Source organism: Quercus suber, unplaced genomic scaffold, assembly GCF_002906115.3.
Source record: "Quercus suber isolate HL8 unplaced genomic scaffold, Cork oak 2.0 scaffold_715, whole genome shotgun sequence".
Classification (NCBI taxonomy): domain Eukaryota; kingdom Viridiplantae; phylum Streptophyta; class Magnoliopsida; order Fagales; family Fagaceae; genus Quercus; species Quercus suber.
In genome coordinates, this window is record NW_027070156.1 from 226545 (window position 1) to 240155 (window position 13611).

Sequence of the window (13611 nt, forward strand, 5' to 3'; positions counted from 1 at the left end):
TTGTTTATTTTTTTTTTTTTTTTTTTTTTTTTTTTTTTTTTTTTTTTTTTTTTTTTTAAGAAAATTGTGTGAGACATATCTAAATTAGAGATAATGACTTGTTAATTTTCAAGAAAAGGAAACCTATTATCATTAAAAAAAAAAAATTGTCTCATAATTTGTTTTTGATAAGTAGTAAAAATTTGATGGCAAGACGGTTAGATTGGACATGCCATGACATCTACACCCATTAAAAGAAAATCAAAATTGTCACACTTTAACATAATAACAATCGTAGAAAATTTCTTTTCAAGTGTTACTATTACATTCAATTTCGGTAACCCTAAAACATGGGGTTTTTTAAAAATAAAATGAAAAACCATGATTGAGAGTTTAGGATGAATTACTTGTGGTTAGTAGAATCCTCTACTAAACAAATTTTAAAAATTAAAAATTAAAATTCTTGACCGAATAAATTTGAAGTTCGGATTAAATTTGAAAACCAACGAGAAAATAGTTCTGTTATGTAGGTAATGTTGTACATGAGAGTTAGTGATGCATTTTTATCGGATTGTCTTTTAGTTTTTTCTCTTTTTAAACCTAGGGGTATAGGAGCATTTTTGAATTAATGAAATGTTTATCCAAAATAAGAATAGATTTTTTGTGTAAGCAAGACGTAGAATATCCAACATGTTTTGGGTTGTATCCGTAAAAATATAATTAAAAATGTTTGGGTGGAACTTTTCAAGAATGAGAGTATCCAACACGTTTAGGTAGCATTTTCCAAGAATGATTCAGTCAAGATTGGCTATAAGCTACTTAATGATGGGAAAAACTATTATGCACCCCCACCACTTTAGATTGGAGTGTCCAAGAAGTGCAGAAGTAGTATCGTGTTCTTATCTCTCAAGTTGATAGAAATTTCTTCCTAGGAAAAGCAGTTCACAGAAATTACTTATTGAATTTGACTTTAAAAAAAGAGATGTTGAATTTTTTATCTTTTCTTTCTTTTTGTTTTTGAACTTCATATTTTTCTTTTTCTAGTGTTGAATGACATTTATATTGTTGCTATGATTTTTAGTTCTTAGAAACTATTAATTACTAGGGATTTATGCTCGTTTGGAATGCATTTATAAGCCGACTTATCGCTTATTTTTTCTAACTGCTTTTATCCAAAACTTTATATATATATAAAAAAATTCTCAATTTCATTAAGCATTTTTTAAAACTGACACTTTTACAAAAAAAACTTAATTTCAAAATACTGAACAATAATGCAAGTTCATTTATGCCCGTCGGACCATGAGGTGTTGGATTAGATTATCCAACATGTATATGATAGACTTGGCATTGTCCAACAATTATTTCATCAATTTTGGCCAAAAAGTTAAATGATGCACACCCACCACTTGGATAGAAGCGTCCAAGAACCATGAAGTTAACACAAATTACTTGAAATGAAAGTCGTGTCAATGGGACAAACCCGGTTTCATAACAGATTTTTCATCAGGCTGCTTCTTATGACACGGAATTTGTGGATATGCATCTAGTGTTGAAATAGTATTGTCCAGTGGAAGGTGTTTTCGAAGTTGGTTGTTTGTTGCTTATAAAATGTCAGGACCAACGTTGCTACCTTGCATTGAAAGATGGCCTCTAATTCAATGTTTTAAATAGGCATAACACTCGCTTCTTTATCAAAGTACAGTCATGGCTGGCAAAGTTAAGTGTTGAATAATTTATGTAAACACACTGAAACCAAACAGCTAACCATCTAGAAATATTAACATAAGAATAGTGTAGCCACAGAAGGTGTTCAACATACGTAACCATTGTGACATAATGAACAAATTTCATACGAAGAATTTAAACACCATCAAAAAGTTTTGTTGAATCTTTTCATTTACTGAGTTAAAGTCCATTACTTATTCACAGCTAATCACCAACCATGATTGCACAAGTTTCTGCGAAAAATTAAGAACTGTAAGTGCATTCTTCTTTTTCATTTAACACTAGAAATAGATAAATTAACACTAATTAGTGTAGTAACCATAAGGAAAATAGCTACACCAATATTTTGTGGTTTTGGGGAATTCACGTACTAAATAGTCCAAGCCACATGAACATGTGTACCAAGGAAGGTGGGGGACAAAAGTAATTGAGCTAAAAGCATATATTCTCATGCCAACAATTATACAATTATAAGATAAGTAGATATCTTGGTACTTAATAAAGGGCAATTAATAAGAGAAGACATAATATGAATATAATATTATTATAAATATAATATGACATCAACTGTTTTTTACAAGCGTGATAAAACATTTGAAAATAAAGCCAAAGCCAACCGTGCAACCACAAAACACTATAAAATTTAAGGTCGGAATTATTCGTTAACATGCTTTAAGTAATACATCCCTAGCTATTAGTTAAAGGTGTATACGTTTATGAAAAATAAAAAAATTATGGGTATTTGTGTGTGTGCGCGCGCGCATACACACCTAAGTGTTCAATGTGTCTTACCTGTAGGGCTATCCCTTCTTCAACTATAATTTTTTGATATTCCTCACTCAACAATAATTGATCACTCAATGTATTACTTTCATTCATATAACACCAAAAGAAAAAACTAATAACATTAGCACATTATAAGATGAAACATATTTCAGCACTTGTGTTAGGACTTGTGTTTACTTAGCTTCCTGGTAGATTTTTTTAGGACTTGTGTTAGGATTTTGGATTAAATTCCACCTTCACATCATTGGTGTGGGATGAAAGCGATGTCTATAAGGAAAAGTTTCCAACGCCTACAAAGGGATATAAGGAAAGTTTTCCAATGCCTATGACTTATCGCTGCCTCCTAACCAGAAAAATTATATAGTGTCTTTGGGAAGCGTGTTTGCATTTTTTTTTTTTTTTTTTTTTTTTACTTTTCAGCTTTCCCAGCCAACAATTTTGACTTTTTCACTGTTTACGGACCCACAAATTTTACTTTTTATTAACTTTTCATTAAAAATGAGTCTCACAGTACTATTTACATATTTAAAAATTATTTTGCTATAATGTTTTTCAATTTTCAGTTGTATCTAAACGGATCCATAGTAGAGAAACAACAACCTAAATGAGGGAAAAGTAAAAGGAACTAGATGCAAAAGTTAGTAACCTCCATAACAAGAAAATTAACTGCATTATTTACAAAGAAAACATGTAGCCATCGCCCTACCCCCAATATATATATATATATATATATATATATATATTTTTAAATGTATTAAAAAAAAAATCCACTCTAATTCCACACACTGAAGCAAAACCAAAGTGCTCCTACAACTGGACAAGAGAAAAACAAATGATTCAAAATTTCCTCATATTCACAAGACATCACACATGAATCAGAAACTACAACTTGTCTTCTAATTTAGGTCTAACTTCACAAACAAGTCATTATTAATCATTTCCACAGAAAAATAAGACATATAAAAGGTAATATCAAACTCTCAAATATGGCCCAAAAGGAATTCAGCTAAGCAGAAACAACATTACCATAATTATCTTCCAAAGTGTAGTCTTCTTCATAAGAAAACACTATAAAGTCCAGACCAGAATTAGAGTGTGGTCAGATTAACTTGTCCTTAAATTTTCCCCTTATACAATGAAATCTTACATAGTTCACCTGCCCCTGTAGGTTGGTAAAGTTTCCTAGTGAGAGAAAATTTCCAACACAATCTGTCACGATCAATTAGATCTACAGTTAGCATAAAAACTCTCATTTTTCAATCTACCCTTCAACTTAAACCAAGTAGATGATTCAGCGAAACTGAAGTACCATCTCCAATACACCATTTGGTTTAAGCCAAAGTTGATTTTCTACAAGACAGGACAACTTTCCAACCCAATAGTCAGAGCACTTAAACCTGAAGCTAAAAGTGCTTTCCTTTACAGTACTTAGCTATTAACTCCTTATGCGGCAAACATTTTTTATTACAAATAACTCCTTTATAACAGAACTGCTTTGCTATCAAACCTTATTCAAAGGACCCATTTTCTACATTCTAATTCCTATCCCCTGATCTTTCTTATTAGATGAGCACAGATGAAATTCCAGTTTAGAAAATAAATTTACCTGCTCCCTACAATGTCTCTAGAAAAAAAAATACAAACAATTCCACCACAAAATTTTCAAAACACTATGTTGCATATCATTGGTACCTTGAACAAAAATAATGCAATTATACAGCAAAAGTGGATCCCCTTGCCTAGAGCCATATTGAGGGAAAGAATTTTACTTAGGGAACCATTCAATAGAATTTGATAAGAAACTGTGCAGATGCACTGCTTAATCTAAAATTCATTTTTCCAGCATAATTTATATTGTTGAGGACACAGTCATGCTTTTACGACTACCTACTCAATGATTTAGCAAGAGGCACAACTCTACTGATCTATTAACAGCATAATTTTCCAAATTGAGAACCAAGTGTTCAAACAAGTCATCAGCATGTAGATAGGTAGAAGTGTAAGTGTCCCCTTTGGCCCCCAAGCAATTATAGTAGATGATTCATTACAGTTCCAAAGCAATTCAACCAATTATCGTTAGACATCAAATGAAAATAAGTTACTTGTCACTAGCTAGAAAACATGTAAGTCTACCACAAAGAAAAATCTAGGCCAAAGTGCAAATAAAAAAATTACATAAACTTAGCACATTAAAGAAGAATTTTATAGATCCAAGTTATAGGGTGATTATAAAAATTTGTTAAATTGCTTGAGATGATAACAATGGGTCAAGCTTTATTAACTAAGTCTCAAAAAGAAGAAAAAAGAAAAAATTTTAAATTCTTCAAATTCCAGATACAAATTACGCATTGATACAATAGTAGTTTTGTTTTTGATAAGTAACGAAAAATTCTATTAATAAAGAAGCCAACCTGAGTACATTGGGGATGTATTGTGGGGACAAAGATCAAGAACCGAAATTACAACAATCAAGTAAAGTAGGAAGGGAAAAACAAGAAAAATGTGACAGAGCCACACTCCATACAAAGAGAGTATGTAAGAGAAAAGACTTAATCTCTAGCAAAGACCGTTCACAACCCTCAAAACACCTAGCATTCCTTTCTGAAAAAATCCAAATTCACCAGATCAAGCAATGCAGCACAAGTCTCCAAAAGTCAATATTGCAATGTCGCCCAAACTAACCTAGTAGTTTTAAGTTGATGTCTTCTATTTAGCTAGTTTCTCTTTATTTTTTCCAGTGGTATTGACCTTTTGTTTCTAATTCGTACAATTTTGTAATAGAAATCCAAAGGCATCAACAAGAGATTAAGAGAGGGAAAATACAAATAATGGGATGAAATGGGGTCAACGAAACAATCCTTCTAAGCCTAACTACTTTATTGGGACTAAATAAATGACGCAAATCATGCTAAGTAAGGAAAGATAACAAAATAGATCCAGGAGAAGAGTATAGATAGTTCATTTTCAATTCTTAATCACCCAAAGCAAGCAATACTGGCTGCTGAGCTGTTTTCTCAATGAACACATCTTTATGGGAATGTTTTTCAGTAAATTCAGCAAGGAGATAAGCATCTATGGCAATAGAAGATTTTAAAATGTACAAGAAAAATCTTTAGCATGAAAAAATTAAATTTAACAGAATGAGAAACTTTTACATAAATAACACATGGAGAATGTGAAGAACTTTTAGTATGTTTGAAAACATTAAGTTAAAAGAGGTCACCATAGATTGCCATCAAAGAAAAAGTTTGAAGCCTTCTATGCATACATTGTAAACCATAGGTTGCAGAAAACATTGAACTTGGATAAATAAATAAGCTTGCTCAAAGTTGATAATCAACACTGACCACTCCTTTTTCTTTATTATTACATCAAAGAAAATTTGAAATAAGTACAAAAAATTTGAAGAACACATGGTAGGTACTCAACTATCACCGACCACAACCTTGATAAGCTATTTATACTAACAATAAAGCCACTTAATTAAGGAAATCAATCAGCTTAAGAATTTATAGAACAGTACCACATCAAACATTATATATTCACATCTAATGTATTATCAATGCCAAATATATGTAAAGAATAAAATGAAAAACCATAAAAATAGAAGAAGATAAGCATGAAATGCATCTTACCGAGTTTCCTCCGTATGTAACTGTACCGTTGGCAACCTTGTGAGCAAAACTAGACTCTCAACATAACAATCAACAAAAATATCCTCATATCCAATAATCTTAAGATGCTTGAACTTTGTGCTCCAAGGAACCCACGATTCGAGTTGCCCATCATATGATAACAATACAACCTCACCATTCCTTTTAGAAACCTATTGGCCTTGGTAAACCCTCCACAATTTTTAAAACTTTGGTCCATGACAACGCAACACCATACTCCTCCACGACCCACAAATAGAAATCACCAGTTTGACACCCCTTTACCAAACTAAAATAGCCATTTTGAAACAAGGCAATGGAATTCCCATATGTGGAAACAGAAACTGACAGCAAACCCGCAAATTTACTTGTATAATCTGGAAGTTCTGGCAGAAGTATTTCACGAAAGACCTCGTTGCCCAAATCGAACGCCAAAACAAAATGTTGAAGGTTGTTATCATCAGCCCTCCTAAAAGCAACCCAATGCATTGCAGAGCCCCATTGACAAATGCCTAGCGTATTGGGTGAAATCGGGATCATCTTCGTTATGCAAAGTGTAGGATTCTTTCTGAGTGTGTGAGTAGAGGCTGAAGAGGAGGAGGTTTTTGTTTTTGTTTTTGTTGTGGGAATGGAGGAGATGGGTGGAAATGATAGTTGGGTTTTGGATTTGGGATTTCCATGCATTTGAATGAGAGGTGCAGATGATTATGGATTAGATGGGTAAGCGTAGAAAAATATCGGTTGCAATCTCAGAAGGTAAAGACTCCCATCGAATCAATTTGTTGTTGTTGTTGTCGTTTGAGACTGACATTGCCACTTTTAGAGAGAGAGAGAGAGAGAAGGGAAAAAGGGGGGGGGGGCCCTACTGGCTAGAGTTTAGAGAGTGTTGGAGGTGAGTTGTGAGGACAACGTCGTTTTAGGAGTTACGGAGGAGCTACTTCAAGTAACACTGGTACTGATAGAATTGGCGTTGAGAGTGAGAGAAGTGAAATGGGGAGAAAGAAGGCTTAGAGGGGACGAAGTTTGTGGAGAGTGTATACTGTCACTGTAGTGCAGGACACCATAATGATCTAACTTCAATCAACTAAAAAATATTACCAGTTACTTGAGATTAGAGATATGAAGACATTAATACAGTGAACCATTTAAATTAAGAAATGATATTATTTAATACAATCAAAATATAGCCACTCTTTATAAACAAATAAATAGATGCTCTACTTGTTCTCAACAAATTTACGTTATTTATATTAACATATAGAATAGCAACAGTTTGAATTTTAAGTCGTAACTACCTACATTAGGAAACAAGCTAGGAGCCTAGGTACTGCCCTTGGAGATGACCTTTTGGCAGCCTAAGCATGGAGGAATGGAGTTCAGTTAGAATTAATACATCTTTTAGAAAATCAGGGTGACAATTCTTCTTCCCCCTCCTCAAGTACACTTTTCCAAATTCAAATTCATTAATTAAATATAACATGTATTCATATCGTAGCCGGATCTCACACTACAAATTTTATCATCATCATCATCTCCAAGTTGTTCTAAACAGAACTTGTATTCATTGGCTACCAATCTGCACTTGGATTAATCAAAGTGCATTTCATAAAATATGTATAAAAATGGGTTCACCAATCCATCATCCATAGAGAGATCACAAGCTCTAACAAGATATGAGGCATTCCGTGCAAAACATATACCAACACTATTTTTATCTCAAAACTCGCAGCATTTGTCCTGTGCCATTCAAGGCTGATAAAAACTATAAACCAGATAACAAAAGTTTTCTAGTTAAACTCATATAATTGTTTTATATGAGTTTAATAAAACTTAAGGATTAAACAATTTTTTTTTTTTTATAAGAAAAACAAGAAAACTTGAGGATAAAACATGAAAATTGAGGAGACCATCTATATGTAGTTTGTCACATGACTTTTTTAATGAGTGATGTGACTTGTTTAAATCACAAATGAATAGTCTTATAAATCACTACATAATGGGTTGGAAAAGATAGCTCCAAATATGACAGGTGTATAAATCAACATAAACATTACTTGGAAGCTCATTTTTGGAAAACTATAACTTACATTTACTCTTGGAACATACAAATATTAATAAAATATGCCATAATACACCAAGAACAGAATTACTGATCAAAAAAGAAAATACCACACACACATAATTGTATTTAACCATAATAGCTGGTCATCAAATAAGATCAAACAACCAATTGGAGAGCAACACCAAACCGAAGGCACCATATCAAACACACTAGGGGGAAACCTTTTCAAGTCCTACATGAGACATAAATGGCACATATGAATATGTTTGAGCAAGCAAAACACAAGCTTAGGCAGACCAACAATCTAGTCCAAGCAACAACCCCCCACCCCCAAAAAAAGAAGGAAGAAAAATGAAAAAATATTAAATTCTTCAAATTCCAGACACAAATTACGCATTGATACAATAGTAGTTTTAAGTTGATGTCTTCTATTTACCTAGTCTTTCACTTTATTGTTTCCAGTGGTATTGACTTTTTGTTTCTAATTTGTACAATTATGCAATAGAAATCCAAACTCATCAACGAGAGATTAAGAGAGGGAAAATACAAACAATGGGATGAAATGGGGTCAACAAAACAATCCATCTAAGCCTAACAACTTTATTGGGACTAAAAAAAATGACGCAAATCATGCTAAGTAAGGAAAGATAACAAAATAGATCCAGGGAGAAGAGTATAGACAGTTCATTTTCAATTCTTAATCATTAATCACCCAAAGCAAGCAATACTGGCTGGTGAGCTGCTTTCTCAATGAACACGCCTTTATAAGAATGTTTTTCAGTAAATTCAGCAAGAAGATAGGCATCTATTGCAATAGAAGATTTTAAAATGTACAAAAAAAAATATTTAGCATAAACAAATTAAATTTGACAAAATGAGAAACTTTTACATATATAATACAAGGAGAACGTGAAGAACTTTTAGTATGTTTGAAAACATTAAGTTAAAAGAGGCCACCATAAAACTTCCATCAAAGAAAAAGTTTGAGCCCTTCTATGCATACATTGTAAACCATAAGTTGCAGAAAACATTGAGCTTGGATAAATAAATAAGCTTGTGCAAAGTTCATATCCAACATTGACCACTCCTTTTTCTTTATTATTACATTAAAGAAATAAGCTTGATAATCTAGTTATCCTCACAATAAAGCCACTTCATTAAGGTAATCAAACAGCTTAAGAATTTATAGAACAGTACCATATCAAACATTATATATTCATATCTAATGTATTATCAATGCTAAATATATGTAAAGAATAAAATAAAAAACCATAAAAAAAAAAAAAAAAAAGATAAGCATGAAATGCATCTTACTGAGTTCCTCAGTATGTAACTGTACCGTTGGCAACCTTGTCCAGCAAAACTAGACTCTCAACATAACAATCAACAAAAGTATCCTCATATCCAATAATCTTAATATGCTTGAACTCTGTGCTCCAAGGAACCCATGATACGAGTTGCCCATCATATGATAACAATACAACCTCACCATTCCTTTTAAAACCTATTGGCCTTGGTAAACCCTCCCCAATTTTTAAAACTTTGGTCCACGAAGATGCAACACCATACTCCTCCATGACCACAAATAGAAATCACCAGTTTGACACCCCTTACCAACTAAAATAGCCATTTTGAAACAAGGCAATGGAATTCCCATATGCAGAAACAGAAACTGACAGCAAACCCACAAATTTACTTGTATAATCTGGAAGTTCTGGCAGAAGTATTTCGCGAAAGACCTCGTTGCCCAAATCAAACACAAAACAAAATGTTGAAGGTCGTTATCATCAGCCTCCTAAAAGCAACCCAATGCAGAGCCCATTGACAAATGCTGTGGCTCACGACGACTCAAAGCACATTTGGGAACCAAACTAGCACTAAGCATTCTCCATTCACCAGTGGAGAGTGAGTAAATCTCAACCTCGGGTCGAGAATGTTCAAGGTCAAGACTATCTAGTAAGGTCACAAGCCTCACCACTTTATAGTCATTAGTTTTGGGATCAAATCCAAACCCAATAGTCGCATCGAAGCCACCGTGTGTAGCGTAGGTGACATTGGAATAGGAAGGTGAACTAACTTTCTAATACAAGGGTTCCAAAGACATAAACAGTTAGAGTATGACAGTTTATCATCGGAAAGGCAGAACAGGCCATTACAAGTGCCGACCACACGGTATATTCCGTTTGGGGACTGAAGAATGGAACATGGAAAGGGTAATCAAACCTGGCGAGTTGGGTGAAATCGGGATCATCTTCGTTATGCAAAGCGTAGGATTCTTTGTGAGTCTGTGAGTAGAGGCTGAAAACGAGGAGGTTTTTGTTTTTGTTGTGGGAGTGGTGGAGATGGGTGGAAATGAAAGTTGGGTTTTGGATTAGGGATTTCCATGCTTTTGAAACAGAGGTGCAGATGATTATGGATTTGATAGGTAAGCGTAGAAAGATATCGGTAGCAATCTCAGAAGGCAAAGACTCCCATCGAATCAATTTGTTGTTGTTGTTGTCTGACATTGCCGCTTTTAGAGAGAGAGATGGGGGGCTTCTGGCTAGGGTTTAGATAGAGTTGTAGGTGGGTTGTGAGGACGACGTCGTTTTAGGAGGAGTTACGGAGGAGCTACTTCAAGTAACGCTGGTACTGATAGCATCGGCGTTGAGAGTGAGAGAAGTGAAACGGGGAGAAAGAAGGCAAAGAGGGGACGACAGTTGTGATTGTAAGTGTTGAGTAAAGGAGACTACTAGTCTCAGACTAGTTGGGTTTATATATATGTTGTTGAGTGAAATGGGTTTATTTTTATGATTTTTTCCTTTTTTATTTTTTATTATTTTTAAGCTATTGAAAGGGGCTCTGTTCTTTTTTCTTTTTATTTTTTTAGATAAATGGTATAAAACTTTTTTTTTTTTTTTTTAAATGAGTTTCAACTAATGGCATCCACAAACACAAATCGAAATTAGTCTATCAAAACACTAAATAAATAAAAATTGTTTTTTCTATCCTAAACTATAACATCTTATGCCATTCAACTTCTAGATCATCAACAAATACAACATTAATAAAAGCTCTCGATAGAGCTCAATAATCAAAACCTAAAGATCAATTTAAATTGGGTCACATTCTAAAGTAAGATTCGTGTTTAAGAGTGTGTATGGGTTGGGTCGAGTTAGATTGAAGGTATTTTTCAACCTAATCCATTGTAGGTCTAAAAACCAACCCAGCCTAACCATTAAGGAACCAATTGGGTTGGAACCATTTTGTTAGGCATAACAAAAAATTCAACTTACAGTAAACGATTACAATTCTAAGCAAAAAAAATTATTATAATTTAAATAGTTAGTTATAATATTACAAGTAGATCAAAACTAACTCTCAAAATATTAAAACAAATCAAACTAACAAATTTAAACTAAGTAATAAATCTAAAATAAATGAAACTAACAAATTATAAAATACATATATATATATTTCATATTATAATTGTTGGGAGACCAAAATTTGACTCCCTACAACCACTCTAAAAAAAAGCCCGCCTGGCTTGATGTCAAATGCCATAAAAGATTTGAGTGTGTCTTCTTCATCACCAATTGGTTTTGAGATGGAATGGTACAACTCACGGTCCAACAAATTGTATCAAAGTCAAGGTCATAGGTTTGAGTCACGAGAGTGTTATTGTGAGGGAGGGATTGTTGGGGGACCATAATTTGACTTTCTACAACAACTCTAAAAACAGGCTTGCTTGGCGTGATATTGAATGCCATAAAAGGGAAAAAATTGGAAAATAACACCAAGCTCCAAACAATTTCATTAGTTAGTAACGTTTCCAAACTATTTAGAAAGCTAACATCTTGAGTATAAGACACTCAATTTTGCTCTTTGAAATCGAGCCACAAAGCCTCAAGTTCTAGTGAAACTCAAGTATGAACCACTCAAGTTTCTGCTCTACAGATTTGAAGAAAAAGAGATAGAGGAAAACCCTGAGGAAGAAGAAAAGCTCTGCAACAAATTCTTCACCTGGAGCCCTTACCGCCGCTTGAGTTTGTTGGGATTAGTGCCCTAGAATCCTATTGTATGATGCTATGTATGATATTATGTATGACATGATGTATGACTTAATATTGTAATTAATAAAGTTGTTTTATCATTATCTGAAATAATGGTAACATGAATATTTGGACATTATCATATAGTCCATGAGATGCATAGTATGTGATTTATGTGAAAAGTCACAGAAGATATAAATCACAAGTTCTTTGTAAACTCAGAATTTAGTTCGTAGTCGGTGATGAAGTTGGGCGTTTCATCTGCGAAGACTATAACATATCAACTAAGATGATTTGTCTTGATTATAGAAGTGGTGACTTCTAATTGAGATGTTGATATGTTTTAAGAGTTAAAACATATTGAACTAGACCGCTGTGAGATTTATTATTCTCCTAACGACTGTCAAATGAATAATAAATCTCACAACTTATATTTACATGAACTCTTAATCCTGAGAGGATAATGGACCTGATCATAAAATGTAGGTTGCTTTGATATATCAAGAGTGAGATCTAAAGTCAAGGTCAAAACCTTAGTATATTAGGCAGCCACATTTAGTGTTGATGGAACATATATTTTCAAGATGGAATTCATAACGGAGATATAAAATATTCCCTGGAGATATAAAATATTCTCTTGAGATAAGTTTAATGGATTGTTATTTAGAATGTTAGGCCTAACTACTTTAGTAAATAGTTACTAAAGTATATATTTATGAAACTGGATTTCATAAATATATGATGAATAACTTAAAAGGATTAAACCGAGTACTCAAGGATTAAGATGTAGTAATCCACAAAGTGGCAATCTTCATTCATGACTTTGTGTTATTATGAATATTTTATGAAGAAATTGCATGTATAATAAAGTCTTGGGATATAATTTATTTAATAACGCCTAGAGTTCAATTATATTTATATAGTGGTATTAAATATAATTAATGGTAACTTTGAATTTATCAAGAGTTGACAGAAAAGCCCAAGGCCTATTGGAACTAGCATCTTATTTGTTCCCTTTTGGTCTCACTCCAAGCCACATACTAAAGCCTAATTGGGAAGGCCCAAAAGGCTAACCCAATTAGATAATCTGTTATTAAGAGAGAAACATACAAAATTTGTTAGAATATGAATTGATATGTATGTGAGTAGAGAACACTATTATTCTCTCTAGAAAAAACTCATATAACAGATTGAGAGACCATACATCTTGGGTGATAGTGGAATTGGAGTGAAAATTAAAAGTATTCCCAAGTGCTTCTGATTTTCGGTCTTGAATTTCACCATACCAAGGTACACTCTCTTGTTCTCTAATTCTAAAACTTATATGGCACATGTTAACTATTGCGAATGAAGTAGATCCGTTAATTATATA

At 33.2% G+C, this 13611-nt stretch overlaps 1 pseudogene; it reads right to left on the reverse strand.

The window, feature by feature from the left end:
• Positions 1-3131: 3131 nt before the first annotated feature.
• LOC136064606 (uncharacterized) lies at positions 3132-10921 on the reverse strand (annotated as a pseudogene).
• Between the last annotated feature and the right edge of the window lie 2690 nt (positions 10922-13611).